Source organism: Pelophylax lessonae (genome assembly GCF_965119305.1).
Source record: "Pelophylax lessonae genome assembly, chromosome: 2".
NCBI lineage: Eukaryota > Metazoa > Chordata > Amphibia > Anura > Ranidae > Pelophylax > Pelophylax lessonae.
The window spans coordinates 17,898,171-17,914,508 of record NC_138769.1 but is presented as its reverse complement, the minus strand read 5'-3'; the positions used below and the strand labels follow the sequence as shown (position 1 = coordinate 17,914,508).

The 16,338-nt window shown below is 46.7% G+C and overlaps 2 protein-coding genes and 1 pseudogene across 3 annotated transcripts in view; 1 reads left to right on the top strand and 2 right to left on the bottom strand.

Annotated features, from left to right (window-relative positions):
- Positions 1 to 16,338, bottom strand: part of MIX23 (mitochondrial matrix import factor 23) — a 487,847-nt gene that overhangs the window by 143,248 nt on the left and 328,261 nt on the right. The gene's annotated exons all lie outside the window — the stretch shown is intronic.
- LOC309547923 (uncharacterized protein) overlaps positions 1 to 16,338 on the top strand; it is a gene marked incomplete at its 3' end in the record, with an annotated part of 77,601 nt that overhangs the window by 11,031 nt on the left and 50,232 nt on the right. The gene's annotated exons all lie outside the window — the stretch shown is intronic.
- Positions 1 to 16,338, bottom strand: part of LOC309546599 — a 34,373-nt pseudogene that overhangs the window by 1,111 nt on the left and 16,924 nt on the right. The window contains exon 2 of the transcript in view: positions 1,542 to 2,645. The product of the transcript in view is annotated as an uncharacterized misc_RNA (transcript). The remainder of the gene's footprint in view (positions 1 to 1,541; positions 2,646 to 16,338) is intronic.

The following is a 16,338-nucleotide window of genomic DNA, read 5'->3' as shown; positions in this document are numbered from 1 at the left end:
AGATATATGGAGAATAACAGGTGTAAGCTGCCAACAACCAAACCCTCGGGGGTTAAAGAATGAAATAGGTGCAAAGAGGTTGCAACGGCGCTACCTTTAAAGTGATTATGTGAACAATGTGCCACTGCCAACATAAATAGTGGTGCTTAAACACTGTTAAAAAGCTTATGTTTGGGTCCAAAGTAAAGTGCACTAGTGACTTGTAATGTGACAAGAATAACCAATTTTTTATCCTGGACCCAAAACAAGGTGCAATAGTAAAGTACTAGTTGCTGTGCAATGAATATGCCAAAATGATGGAGAAACATACTTTTATTTTTTTAAATAAAATTCATTAAACAGTGCAATTTATTAGTGATAAATTGTGCTTGCTGAAAACCACATAGGTAAAATAAATAAATAAATTCCTCCTTAGAATAAAAGTGCTATGAGCGATCAAGTAGGAATTCCACTTAGTGAAGGGTTAAGTGAAAATCGTTATTATAAACGAGAAACTAAGGAGAGATAAAAAATGTGAAAAAAATTTGGAAACAAAAATTGGGGCTGCAACCACCAGTGTGACCACTAGGTGCGGCCGCTCCAGCAGATGTCCTCTAACGAAATGCGTAGGGTGGAGTCAATACGTCATTACGTCACTTCCGGTTTTCGGAGCCTGGGCCGTGGAACGCTGAAGCTTCCCGGCCGCACCAACTGATCTCGGACAGCCTAACCCGTGAGTCCCTACTAATTTCCCACTCCTAATACATTGTATACGGCATCATGGGGTTCTCTCTTTCCATTTGAGGAATCTAAAGCTGGGAAACGCTCATTCCACCGGAGAACCCCCGAATAATCCTATCGTTTGACTAACAGGTCGTATGTGAGGGGCGACACCTAGTGGTCACACTGGTGGTTGCAACCCCAATTTTTTTTCCTCATTTTTTTTTCACATTTTTTATTTCTCCTTAGTTTCTCGTTTATAATAACGATTTTCACTTAACCCTTCACTAAGTGGAATTCCTACTTGATCGCACATAGCACTTTTTTATTCTAAGGAGGAATTTATTTATTTATTTTACCTATGTGGTTTTCAGCAAGCACAATTTCACTAATAAATTGCACTTTTTAATATACTTATTTTTTTTAAATAAAATTCACTGTTTCTCCATCATTTTGGCACCTTGTTTTGGGTCCAGGATAAAAAATTGGTTATTCTTGTCACATTACAAGTCACTAGTGCACTTTACTTTGGACCCAAACATAAGCTTTTAACAGTGTTTAAGCACCACTATTTATGTTGGCACATTGTTCACATAACACTTAATCACTTTAAAGGTAGCGCCGTTGCAACCTCTTTGCACCTATTTTACTCTGGACTCGAGCGCAGCGGGGGCCGGGGGCGGGGCAGTGCAGCCTGCAGCGGCCCCAATCAATGCAGCGGCCCGGCCAGCAATGCGAGCAGGGGGGCGTGTGACGTGACGCATCGACGCCTTTCACGCACGTCAACGAATTTTCGTAGTCTACTACGTCGACGAGTCGTTGCAGCCCTAATCCTGAGTTACCACTATTGCTTAAAAGAACTTCATCCTGTGGAGGTATTTCAGGTCGTAATCCCTTCATGCGAACTGCTACATCATAGAGGGCCTTTTTCCCAGTAGCAGTCTGTTCACTGTTCAGCAAAAGTTGGCTCATTGGGTCGACATAAATAGCCGCTAACAAGATTTCATTTTCCAGCAAAAGACTCTCTCTTTTCATCATTGAAGATACAATGCTCTCAGCTATTAACCCTCCATTTTTGTTCAGGCTATATAACAGGCTCTTCCATTCCAAGAGGAATTTACCCGGGGTTAGATCGTCACATTGCAACCTCTTGGTGACAGTGAAGGGGGTGAGAAAGAAGGTTCTCCAGCTCTTTTGTTTGTGTCCACTGGCTTTCAGTTAATGCAAGATTTTCATTTTCCATTTCTTCTATGAAGTCTTTAAGTTCAAGCAAACGCTTCACCATTAAATAAGTGCTTCCCCAGCGAGTTGTTTGATGCAAAATGGCTCCTTTACCTGCACGTCTTTTCAAAATTGCATCTGTTTTCGGAGCCCTGGCTGCAACAGTTACTTGCCGTAACTTGCCAATTAGTGTAGCTGCATGGCGATATTTTAATCCATCTCTTATGGCAAGTTGCAGTGTATGAACAGCACATCGCATATGATGAATAGTAGCAAGCTTCAATGCTTCTTCAACAGAGTTGTCAAAAAAAATGTCATCATTCTCTTCAGTTTCTAAACTTTCTCCAATACTTGCAGAGCTGTGTTCCTCTAACTCTGATAACTGTTTGTTACCTTCTTCGTCTGCGTTCTTCTCAATTGTGCTCAACATGTTAGAAGCGTTATTCGTCACAACACATAAAATCTGTTCCTTTATAATTTCAAAATCTTCTATAACACCCTCCACTAACTTCTGAAGGTAATCACTGGTGTGATGTGCCTGAGTGTCCTTTAATCCGAGGGTCCGTGTTATTGTTTTGTTGTTTTCATCCACAAATCTAACATTAATAGCAAAATAATTGACTCTGTGACGTGTGCATGCATCCATTTTAAGGAAGACAAAACGTCCTTTCAGAACTTTCTGTAGTTCTTCCTTTTTACATTTGGCCTCCTCAATTATAAGTTTCCTTTATACTAAGTCATTAATTATAACTTTTTGTGAATTGGGACATTTAAACTTGCTTTTATTTTAATTTAAATTTAGTAGGAGTCGGTGCATTGTTTGCAGACTCCGACTCCAGGTACCCAAAATTTCCTCAGACTCCGATTCCTCGACTCCGACTCCACAGCCCTGGTTCTAGTAAAGGAGAGCGGAGCCTAGTGATGGGAAGTTCGATTCTTTTAAGTGAATCGGTTCATTTGGAACTACTCTCTAAAATGATCCCATTCATGAATCGATTCTTCGGTTCACTTGCTGAGTCTGTGACAAGCAAGTGAACCGAAGCTCTGACTCAACCTTACTTCATACAGCAACCCCTGTATACTATATATATATATATATATATATATATATATATATATATATATATATATATATATATATATATATATATATATATATATATATATATCTAATCCACAGAGCTGACACTCTAATATACAGAAATAGGTTACAGTATATAGAGAGGTGTGTCCTACAGAGCTAACACTCTATATACTGTATCCTCTCTGTATATTAGAGTGTTAGCTCTGCAGGACACACATCTCTCTATATACTGTCTCTGTATCCTCTCTCTATATTAGCGGGTCAGCTTTACAGGACACATCTCCCTATATACTGTATCCTCTCTGTATATTAGAGTGTCAGCTTTGCAGAACACACAGCTCTCTATATACTGTATTTGTATCCTCTGTATATTAGAGTGGTGTTTCCTGCAGAGCTGATGCTCTAATATACAGAGAGCATACAGAGACAGTATATAGAGAGATGTGTGCCCTGCAGAGCTGACACTCGAATACAGTGTTTCTCAACTCTGGTCCTCAGGGCACACTAACAGGCCAGGTTTGCAAGAAAACTGAAATACATCCCAGGTGATATCATTTGTTGCTCAGTGATTGCAGTATTCTAATCTGTATCTCCCCAAGGTAATACTTAAAATCTGGCCTGTTAGTGTGCCCTGAGGACCGGAGTTGAGAAACACTGCTCTGATATACAGAGAGGACACAGTATATAGGGAGATGTGTCCTGTGGAGCTGACACTCTAATATACAGAGAGCATACAGAGAAAGTATATAGAGAGATGTGTTTCCTGTAGAGCTGACACTCTAATATACAGAGAGGATACAGAGACAGTATATAGAAAGAGGTGTACCCTGCAGAGCTGACACTCTTACTAAAGGGTTAAATACTGAATCTCAATTTTGATCTCTTCTCTTCCAGACTGTGTCCCCGCTGTCTGTGCCCCATCACTGCTGCCACCTGATCATTGACTTGGTGTGACGGTTCTGTGACTCAGTAACTGGTCGGCTGTACTGAGTACTCTTGACTCGGAACTGTGATAAGTTGTTTCCACTTTCCAGCTGTCAGTGTGCTGGGAGCCGTCTGATTGGTTGCAGGGAGGAGCTAAGCTGAAGCTCTCTCACTCTAGGAACATATTACCAGACCTGTTTCTATTGAGTGAGTTACAAGTGATCTGTTTCATACGAGTCAGGCAGTTCACTGAAAAGTATCAATGGAGAGCAGAAATATACGGTATTTTAAAAATGACCACAATAACGATACTGTGTGTATGCGATACCGCAATATATCGCATTACCCAAAACCGGCATATCTCTAGTCGCCATATTGGACGTGGAGGTTGTTTTTCCTGGGTGCTGAGCGAATATTCTTCCATATTTCCCAGAAAGAATTTTCCTGAAGTGCCTCTTCTAACTGTTGCAGGTTGTTGGAGATAATGTTTTTTGCTTTTTCTCTTTAATTTAACCACTTCAATACCGGGCACTTTCACCCCCTTCCTGCCCAGGCCAATTTTCAGCTTTTAGCGCTGTTGCATTTTGAATGACAATTGCGCGGTCATGCAACACTGTACCTAAACCAAATTTATGTCCTTTTCCCCCCACAAATAGAGCTTTCTTTTGGTGGTATTTGATCACCGCAAGGTTTTTTCTTTTTTGCTAAACAAAAAAAGACCAAAAAGTTTGAAAAAAAAAAAAAAAATTTTATGTTATACAATTTTTGTAAATAAATACGTTTTTTCCTGCACTGATGAGCACTGATGAGGCTGCACTGACAGGCACTGATAGGTGGCACTGATAGGCGGCACTGATGTGGCACTAATATGCAGCATTGGTGGGCACTGATAGGCGGCACTGCTGGGCACTGATAGGTGGCATTGATGGCACTATTAGGTCGCACTGATGGGCACTAATGGGCACTGATAGACGACACTGGTGGGCACTGATAGGCAGCACTGATTGGCACTGACGGGCGGCACTAATGGGCACTGATAGGCGGCACTGGTGGGCAATAATGGGCACTGTTGGGCGGCACTGATAGATGGCAATGATGGGCGGCAGCACTGATGGGGAGGGCACTGGCGGACAGCACTTATGGGGAGGGCACTGGGGGACTCCCTGAGCCCTGATTGACATCCCTGGTGGCCATAGTGGGCATCCCTGGGGTCATGGGTGGGCATCCCTGGTGGTTCTAGTGGCACCCCCCCCCCCCCGAGGGTCTGCACTGGTAATCAATGATCTGATTATCAGTGCAGACCCCCCCCCCCCCCTGTCAGGAGAGCCGCAGATCGGCTCTACTTTATTTGTGCCTGTCAGGCACGTACTGAGGAAAGCCGATCAACGGCTCTTCCTGTGAACTATGTGACCAGCCATGATTGGACACGGCTGGTCACATGGTAAAGAGCCTACCGAGATCGGAGATGCGGTGTGTCAGTGTGACACGCCGCATCACCGATCGCCGCTCTGTGTGCCCCCCGAGGATAATGCAACCACATTCCCGCCGTCAATCGCCTATAGGGCGGGCGGGAAGTGGTTAAGGATTTGTTTATATTTTTTCTGAAGGATGCCATGGGCTATTCTTAGGTCGGTGTTATCTCTCTCTCTCTCTCTTCCCCTTTCTCTCTTCCCCTTTCTCTCTCTTCCTCTTTTCTCTTACGTCCTCTTTTCTCTTACGTCCTCCGACAGTCGCCACTCACTTATACAGTCTTCACCAATGGGGTATTGACTTCCTCTCCTTAGGAGTAGCTAGGCAAAAGACTTGTTAAAACAAAAGCATTTCCATAGACACACCCATGGGGGCTGTCCCACTGGTCCAATACCCCCCCTGCAATAGCCATCCCAACTCAGTTTGTCTTCTGCCTAGTTCAGGAGTAGTCAGGCTTCCCTGTGCTGGGGCTACAATCTTAGCCTTCTTCTTCTATTTTATGATTTTATTTTCTAAAAATTTATTTTTTTTCTTTGCATTACTAGCTGTTTATTTTGTCGGATCTTCGGATGAAGATGGAGTTTGCGGAGCTGGGAATCCAGGACAGAGGATCAGATGGAATCCCAGCCCGCCATCAAGCGTTTCGCAGGCTATGTGTTTACTTTGGCCTCACAAACGACCCATCCCTGTCCTCAGGGATGCAGCCTTGTGAGGTGGCTACCTCACCGGACACATGCATGGTTCGTCCGTGCACTCCTGGTGTCCTGCGTTTTTGGCTGGCGGCACTCCCCTGCCATCTGAGGGTGGGCGGTTTTCCGTTTTAATGTGAGGCACCCCACGCCATCAGGTACAGGTAAGTACACTCTGTGTGGGGCCTCTGTCTGGGGTCAGCAGTCCTCTGTGTCTGTGGTGTCCCCTATGTCTGTGCGTTTTTGGGCTCCCTGATCCTGGTCCCTGCGGGGGGGTTTTTTCTCTCACAGCCTGCGCTGTGTGGGGTTTGGGGGATCCCTCTCCTGTGTCACTGAGGTGCTTGGAGGTACAGACTAGTGTGGCGACCGCTGTGGGGTTGAAAAACCGCCGGTCCGCCATTTTAGGTGTGGGCAGCATGTCTGGCTTCACTGTGGGCGCTTATATAGCATTGTGTGTAGTGTATTTTGGCGCCTTACGACGCCATCTTGTGTGTGGCAACGATCGTTCCGAGCACATGTCGGCGGCCATTTTGCCGAAGCCTCCCATTGCTTTGCATAAGCATCCATGTTTCCTTAGCCTGCAGCCTCTGTTCAGTCTCTGCGGTGACATCACTTCCTTCCTTTACTCAGTAGCGACCGAAGGAGCTGGTAACACACTTCTGGGGCTCTGTCCTGCTGTCCTTTCTTTTCCTCCATTGTGCAATCTTCCTGGCTTCAGTTTGTCCCTGCGGGGGGGGTCTGTGTTCCACAGTCATTATAGCGGTGTGCTGCGGGGGTCCGCGGCGCATTTAAAGGGCAAGTACCTCAAAAAAAAAAAAAACTTTTTTTGCAATGGATTCCAAGGACAGCAAATTCCCTCCAACCTTGGTGGGGGATTCAAATTCTTCTGAATCCTCTACTCTGACTAATTTGGCTGCTGTTGTGGCAACTTTGGTGTCCAAAATGGATGTGCTGATGTCTGAACGTGCTGCTAGAAAAAGGCCTAGGATTTCTTTTTCTTCTGATTCTGATTGTGACATGGTTGCTGTAGGTAGCGTGCCCCTTTCAGGGTCTCGCTCTTCTCAGGACCCGCAAGAGTCTGAGGGGGAGGCGGAGGTTACAGGGGTGGATGATTCCCCCCCTGGGACGCCGGAGGAACGTGCGGCTATGCATGCGCAGATTTCTGCCATTAAAGAAACACTACATTTAGAGGATGAGCCCAATCCTCTGGGCATTGTGTCATCTTTTGGTACACACAGGACCCGCAAGACGGCGCAGGTTTTTCCCTGCCCCGCTGAGTTTCATCACACTGAATGAACAATGGCGCAATTTAAAACACACCTTCACGGTGCCTAAGAGGTTTCAACTTCTCTTCAACTCCTTTTGCGTCTACTACGGTTGCACGCTGGTGTGTGGCTCCTCAAGTGGATCACACTGTAGCCAGATTGAACAAGGCTTCGCTGGTTCCTACCGAAGATTCTCCGGTATTTAGGGATCCTTCGGATAGGAGACTGGAATCGCTTGTCCGCCACACCTATGTGGTGGCGGGTTCCATGCTCAGGCCTATTTTCGCCTCTGTCATGGCGGTTCAGGCTGTGGCGGACTGGACCAAGGTGCTCAGATGCACACTCGTGGCTGACTCTGCCCCCCACTACCGTGGAGATGGTGGACCAGAATTATCAAGGAGTCATGTATTTGTGCGATGCGGCCTTAAATGAGGCCCCTTTGGCTGCGCGACTGTCCAGTGTCGCAGTGCTTAACCATCGGCTGATTTGGTTGAAGAGCTGGTCGGCTGACCAGAAATCTAGGAAGGCGGTGGCTGACATTCCCTATGCGGGGTCTCGCCTGTTTGGAGAATCCCTGGATGAATTGGTTAAGGGAGTCACTGGGGGCAAGAGCACTCTGCTGCCCCAGAATCCTAAGGGCAAGTTTTTCCGCGGCAAGCGGGGTCCCGCCTTTAAACCTAATCAGGGTTTCTTTCATGCCTTCAAGTCACAGTACAAGGGGAAACCCTTCAAGGGCCAGGGTGGCCAGAGAAAGCCCTGGGCCAGCAAACAAAAATCCGGCCAAGCTGGTGCGGCGGCTCAGTCCGCCTCTGCCTGAAGGGGCACCCTCACCCATTTTAGGGGTGGGGGGACGTTTGCGCGGTTTCCTCCAACCTTGGCTGCTCCGAGTTCAGGACAGGTGGGTTCAGGAAATCGTTGGATCAGGGTACAAGATCGAATTTCTTTCACGGCCGGCGGACAGATTCTTTCCCTCAAATCTTCATTTGACCCCTGGGCGGTTACAAGACCTGCATCAAGCGGTTCAGGATCTCCTCGCTCAGGGGGTAATTGTCCCGGTGCCTCATTGGGACAGCTTTCGGGGGTTTTATTCAAATCTGTTCACTGTGCCCAGAAAGGAGGGTAAAGTGCGTCCAATTCTGGACTTGAAAGCTCTGAACCGCTTCGTGCGCGTTCGAAAATTCCGCATGGAATCGCTCCGCTCGGTGGTGGCCTCTCTGAGCCCAGGAGAATTCCTGGCCTCTATCGACCTGAAGGATGCGTATCTACACATTCCCATATTCGAGGGTCATCAGAGGTACCTCCGATTCGCTATCGCGGAGGAACACTATCAATTTGTGGAGTTACCTTTCGGTCTCGCTTTGGCTCCAAGGGTCTTTACCAAAGTGTTGGCACCTGTTCTGGGACTGCTGCGGGCACAGGGCATTGCGGTCTTGGGTTATCTGGACGATCTCCTGTTAAGATCGAGTGCCAGTCAGAGCCTGCTGTGCGATATGTCCACTACGGTCCAGATGCTCCAGGAGTTCGGTTGGACGATCAACGTTCAGAAGTCGACCTTGTCTCCTTCGGTTCGTCTCCCGTATTTGGGAATGGTTCTGGACTCTGCTCAAGCAAAGGTGTTCTTACCGGAGGACAAGCTCCGGATCCTGCAGTCCGAGGTCAGGTCCCTCAGGGACAACGAATCCTCATCACTCAGGACCTGTATGCGGTCTCTGGGGTTGATGGTATCGGCCTTCGAGGCAATACCATTTGCACAGTTTCACAAGCGGTCTCTCCAAGCGGAGATCCTGGCCAGGTGGGACAGACTGCCTCAGTCCTTGGACGGGAGAGTGTCTCTGAGCCGCCAAACCAGAATGGATCTCTTGTGGTAGCTTCAGTCCCCGGCTGTGTCGGAAGGGAAATCCTTCCGGTCGTTACTGTGGATGGTGATTACCACGGATGCCAGCCTGTCAGGCTGGGGTGGCGTCCTGGGCAACCTATCTGCCCAGGGCGGGCACTTGGTCGGAGGAGGAATCCTCCCTTCCGATCAACATATTGGAATTAAGAGCGATCAGGCTGTGCCTGCTCCTTTGGTCGGATCGTCTTCAGGGCCGTCCTGTACGGGTGCAGACGGACAATGCCACTGCGGTGGCATACATCAACCACCAAGGGGGCACCAGGAGTGCCCGGGCGGCCCAAGAAGTGACCGGAATTTTGTCTTGGGCCGAGACTCATGTCCTGGCGATCTCGGCAGTTCACATTCCGGTTGTGGAGAATTGGCAGGCCGATTATTTGAGCCACCAGACCCTGGACCAGGGGGAATGGTCCCTGCACCCGGAGGTATTTCAGCTGCTGTGTGCGAAGTGGGGATCCGCGGATGTGGATCTGTTCACATCTCGGCTAAACCACAAGGTGGAAAGGTTCATGGCAAGAACGCGCGATCCTCTGGCAGACGCCTCGGATGCGCTGGTGGCGCCTTGGCATCAGTATCGTCTGATGTATGCCTTTCCTCCGATTCAGTTGTTGTCCAGGTTCCTTCGCAGGTTGGCCTCGGAACAAACACTGGTGATTCTGGTGGCGCCGAACTGGCCACGCCGGTCCTGGTATGCGGACATCGATCACCTGGCCGTCGAGCCTCCTTGGCGGCTGCCAATGCGGGAAGATCTGCTGTCTCAGGGACCGATCTTCCATCCTGCTTTACAGTCGCTGGCTTTAACGGCATGGCTGTTGAAAGCCAGGTCCTGAGAGACAGGGGTCTCTCCTCGGAGGTTATTCCTACCTTAATCAAGGCTAGGAAAGCCTCGTCTGGTAAGATTTATTACCGTACATGGAAAGCTTATTTTGCCTGGTGTGAGTCCAGGGGTTTCTCTCCTCATTCATACTCGGTGGCGAGTGTTGGCTTTCCTCCAGTCTGGTGTGGATCAGCGCCTTGCGTTGGCTACGATTAAGGGCCAGATATCTGCACTGGCTGTTCTTTTTCAGCGCCCTGTGGCGTCTAATTCTTTGATTCGCACCTTCATTCAAGAAGTGCGTCACTTGGCCCCTCCTAGAACTGAGCCCTTACCTCCATGGGACTTGAACTTGGTTCTGTCCATGTTACAACGTTCCCCGTTTGAAAACATCAGGGAAATTTCTTTACCTCTGCTAAAAGGTTGCCTTTCTGGTAGCGATCACTTCTGCTCGCAGCGTGTCGGAGTTGGCGGCGTTGTCTTGCCGCTCCCTTTACCTGGTGGTTCATAGGGATAAGGTGGTCTTGCGACCAAACCCATCCTTTCTTCCAAATGTGGTTTCGGATTTTCACCTCAATGAGGACATTGTCTGTCTTACCTTCGCTCTGTGCGAATCTAAGCATCCTAAGGAGATTGCGTTGCATTCTTTGAATGTTGTCAGGGCGATCAGGGTTTACCTGTCGTCGACTGAATCCTTTCGGAAGACGGATTCCCTCTTTGTCCTTCCTGAGGGACCTCGGAAGGGCATGGCTGCATCTGCGGCGACCATTGCAAAATGGATCAGACAGACAATTGTTCAGGCCTATTCGTTGAGGGAACGGGTACCACCCTTCCCTGTCAAGGCGCACTCTACCAGGTCGGTGAGTGCGTCCTGGGCTTTCCGGCATCGGGCCTCAGTGGCCCAGGTGTGCAAGGCTGCGACTTGGTCGTCAGTGCACACCTTTTCCAAATTCTACAAAATTGATGTTCTGGCATCAGCTGATGCCTCCTTTGGCCGCAAAGTTCTCTGTGCGGCAGTCCAGTAGGGGACCCAGGTTTTATTGTGGGTCCCTGGCTGTTGGGGTTGTTTACCCCCTTGGTTATTTGCTTTCCTGGGTTGTTGCTCCTGTTGAGCCTTTTTTTGTTGCCCGGAAGGTTCCCTTGCTGCTTGTGTAAGGTTCCTTTCTCTGATATGGGTACTGCATTGCCTTTTCTGATGGTTGCATTTCCCACCCCTCATGTCTACACTGCTTTGGGACATCCCCATTGGTGAAGACTGTATGAGTGGGCGGCGACTGTCGGAGGACGTAAGAGAAAACGGAATTTTTATAAAATCTTACCGTAAAATTCCTTTCTCTGAGTCCTCCGACAGTCGCCGCCCCCGCCCCTCTTTTGGGGTTCTTATACACTTAACTGCTTTGATACCAAACTGAGTTGGGATGGCTATTGCAGGTGGGTATTGGACCAGTGGGACAGCCCCCATGGGTGTGTCTATGGAAATGCTTTTGTTTTAACAAGTCTTTTGCCTAACTACTCCTAAGGAGAGGAAGTCAATACCCCATTGGTGAAGACTGTATGAGTGGGCGGCGATTGTCGGAGGACTCAGAGAAAGGAATTTTACGGAAAGATTTTACAAAAATTCTGTTTTTCTCTCTCTTCCCCTTTCTCTCTCCTCTCTCGCTCTCCTTTCTCTCCTCTCTCTCTCTCTCATGTGCATGCCCACTCGCCAATGGGAGAGAAATGAAAAATTAACCTTTGTTGAATAAAAAGTATATCAACAAAGGTTTTTTTTTTTTTTTTTTTTTTTTTTTTTTGTCCCTCTCATTGGCGCGTGGGCATGCACACCCCCCATTTCTATTTCTGTTCAGTACAATTACTTGCCAGTTTTAGAGAGTTTGTACATTATAGTAGGCGATTTGTTTAGTAGATTTCTTCTTTTTCCTTTTCCTTTCTCAAGGTGTATTAACCACTTCCATACAGAGCAGTTACACCCCTTCCTGCCCAGACCAATTTTCAGCTTTCAGTGCTCTCACCCTGTGAATGATAATTATTACTCAGTCATGCAACGCTGTACTCAATCAAATTTTTTATCATTCTTTTCACACAAATAGAGCTTTCTTTTGGTAGTATTTAATCCCCACTGGGTTTTTTATTTTTTGCAATATAAGTGAAAAAAGAGTGAAAATTTTGAAAAAAAAAAAAAACATTTTGTTTTAGTTTCTTTTAAAACATTTTGCAAATAAGTAATTTTTTTCATAAATTTGGGCAAAAATTTATACTACTACATATCTTTGGTAAAAATAACCCAAATTAGTGGTTATTATTTAGTCTGTGTGAAAGTTAGAGTCTACAAGCTTTGGTGCCAATCATTGCAAATTGATCACACCTGATGTACCGACGGCCTATCTCATTTCTTGAGGCCCTGAAATGTCAGGACAGTACAAATACCCCCCAAATGACCCCTTTTTGGAAGGTAGACATTCCAGGGTATTTAGTAAGAGGCATGGTGAGTTTTTTGAAGTTGTAATTTCTTGTCCCACAATTCTTGGGAAAATGAAAAAATAATTTTATTTTTTTTTTTACACAAAATTGTCATAACAACAAGTTATTTCTCACACACAGTATATGCATACTTGCCATTACACCCCAAAATACATTCTGCTACTCCTCCTGAGTATGGCGATACCACATGTGTGAGACTTTTACACAGCCTGGCCTCATACAGAGGCCCAACATTCAAGGAGCACCGTCAGGCGTTCTAGGAGCATAAATTACACATATCATTTCATTACAACCTATCACACTTTTGAAGGCCCTGGAGCACCAGGACAGCGGAATTTGACAGGTACTCGGGTACTCTGATGGGATACAGAGAGGTACTCGGGTACTCTAATGGGCTGTGACAGGTACTCGGGTACTCTAATGACAGGTACTCGGGTACTTTGATGACAAGTACTCAAAGTACCCGAGTACCTGTTATCAGAGTACCCGAGTACCTGTTATCAGAGTACCTGAGTGCCTGTCATCAGAGTACCCGAGTGCCTGTCATCAGAGTACCCGAGTGCCTGTCATCAGAGTACCCGAGTGCCTGTCATCAGAGTACCCGAGTGCCTGTCATCAGAGTACCCGAGTACCTTTCTCCAGCCCAGAGTGCCCGAGTACCTATCTGCACCCCGTCAGATTACCCGAGTACCTGTCACCAGCCCATCAGAGTACCCGAGTACCTGTCATCAGAGTACCTGATGGGCTGGTGACAGGTACTCGGGTACTCTGATTGGCTGGTGATAGGTACTTTGATGGGCTAATGACAGGTACTTTGATGGGCAAGTGACAGGTCCTCTTTATTGTGGGGGCAATCAGTGTGTTTTGGGGTGCACTGTAATCTGTAACTAGCTGTTACCGCAATCTTCTCCTCACACAGGATCAGTGTGTGAGGAGGAGAACACGGTAACAGCTAGTTACCGTGTTCTCTGTTGACATTCTGTGACCGGCTGTGATTAACCACTTAAGCCCCGGAAGATTTTACCCCCTTCCTGACCAGGGCTTATTTTGCAATTCGGCACTGTGTGACTTTAACGGACAATTGCGCGGTCGTGCGATGCTGTACCTAAACAAATTTGACGTCCTTTTTTCCCACAAACAGAGCTTTCTTTTGGTGGTATTTGATCACCTGTGCGATTTTTTGATCATGCGCTATAAACAAAAAAAGAGCGTAAATTTTGCAAAAATAACAATATTTTTCACATTTTTTTATATGAAATTCCCCAAACAAAATGTAAAAATCTAAATTTTTTAACATTTTCGGCCAATTTGTTTTATGCTACATATGTTTGATAAAAAAAAAAAAAAAATCGCAAAAAGCGTATTTTGATTGGTTTGCGCAAAAGTTATCGCGTTTACTAACAAAGGGAAAGATTTTTGTTGTTTTATTTTATTTTTTTAACGAGTAATGGCGGCGATCTGCGATTTTTTTTTTTTTTTTTTTTTTTTTTTTTTTTTGCGGTACTGCGACATTGCGGCGGACAGATCGGACCCTTGACTGAAATTTTTGACACTTTTGGGGTTACCAGTGACATTATTGCAGTAATCAGTGCTATACATATGCACTGTTACTGTAAAAATTACACTGGCAGTAAAGGAGTTAACTGTATTGGAGAGGGAGGGGTTAGGTGTGTCCTAGGGGCGTGTTTCTAACTGTGATTGGCTGTGGCTACTGGTGTAAGAACAGAGATCAACGGCCCTACATAGCAGAACCGTCTGATCTCCATTCTTACACAGGGAAGAATGACAGGCGGCTTTGTTTACATTAGCCGTCTGCCTTTCTTCCGGTGTAACGGACGATCGTGAGTGCCCGGCAGCACTACGTCGCTTTGCCTGTGAGGGGCTGACCACCGCAGTAAATAGTCGTGCGGCGGTCGGCAAGCGGTTAAACACAGCCCGTCACATGGTAAAGAGCCAATTTCATTGGCTCTTTATCCTGATCAGGGATGGACTGTGTCAGAGTGACACTCTCAATCCCCGATCTCCGCTCTGTGCGCCCCTGGGGGCACGCGCGAGCGGCGTGCACGAGGGAAGTGCATGTGGCCGGCTGTGATTAAACACAGCCGGTCACATGGTAAAGAGACATTTTTTTAATGGCTCTTTACACTGATGGGGGGGGGGGGGGGGGGCGGGGCGGTAGAGCAGCAGATCCGAGCGGATGTCATGTCATATGACGTTCGCCTGGATCGACGGAGTGGTCCTGTCAGCGTCATTTTACAATGGCCTGGTAAGGAAGTGGTTAAACCTAAAACCATAAACTTAATATATTGCAGCTTACCAATCTTTAGATGTGTTGGCTTTCGTTTTCTTTTTCAGGCTTTTTTTTCCCTCTGTTTACACAATACTGAGAGGCAATGGAAAAGTCCATTTGGGAACCCAGAAGGTCTGGCTGCTAGCATGCTGACATGTTGCTTGAATGGCGAGCAACACCTGAGCCAGCACCTAAAGAAGGAGCCTGGCTCTGGATTGGCTGAGATGCCGGCTGCACAGAGAAGGCAGGTGACACCAGCAGTAGGAAATCTTTATTTCTCTTTCGTTCATTGACAACAATTACAGATGTATAGAGTGAAATAGAAAGACAGTTCCTGTAAATGAAGACCTGATCCCATGACCAGAACGGTTATCACTGATATCATTGGTATTTCTAAATGCACAGGATATATTAATGAAGACAAATAGATTGAGGACTGACCTGGAACATAAAATCCATAGGCCTCATGGGAGTTCAGGTCTATATCAGGCACCTAAGAAGTCCCCAGAAGTGCTCGGAGACCCTCCAGGACTACTCCAGATGTACTCCTATGTCTACTTATGTACAGCCCAATTATCCACCATTATACTAGTTTTTCACATGACTGAAAGCAGTGTTAAAGTGTAAATCCACCCTAAATCTAAAATCCCTGCATCTATAGACCTCCACGATCTAACACTAACATATCTATCCCTGTAAAGAAGAAATCATACCTTTTTTTTAAGCTGATCCGATCTCTAGCGGTGGAAGCTCTGCAGAGGACACAGCCAACAATGAACTGCTGTGAAATGAATAGGAAGTGATGTCACCCATAGACTTACTATGGGGCTTCCGTTGTCGGATGTGTCCTCTGCACCCGCCTCCACAGCGAAGCCACGGCTGACTGCTCAGCATGGGATTGGGTCGGAAAAAAGGGATATACACAGATTTTTTTTTTTTTTTTTATAAGGGCTAGATAGGTTAATGTTAAATTGTGGGGGTCTATAGATGCAGAGATTTTAGTGTTAGGGTGGACTTCTACTTTAATGGAGGCAATTATTGGAACAATGGAGCATCATAGGCATTCCCCATGGTGAAAAAAATTGGATTTTTGATTTACCCTAAAATTCTCTGATGTTCATTGACGGACACAGCTCCTGTCATTCTTGACCATTGGGTTATGCTGCCCCCTACAGGAGTAGGACACTAGGCAGAAAAAACTTCTGGCTATACCCATGGGCAGTCCCAGGGAGTATACTCACTCTCTCTGCTATAGTCACTCAGTTTTTTTCTGCTTAGTCAGGAGTAAGGACCTAGTTCCTTGCTGGGATCTTTGGTCCTGGCAAAATGTTTTAGATAGGAATTATTTTTTCCTCCTGGATTTTTCCTGTGAGATCTATAATCAACTGCCGGACTGGGCAATGGGCTGGATAATGTAGATTGAGTGGTCACCCCAGTCTGGCTAGTGAGTGCGTGCAGGCCTCAGCTCCGCGCTAGGTTGGCCGTGACATAGCCCCACCGGACGGGGGCT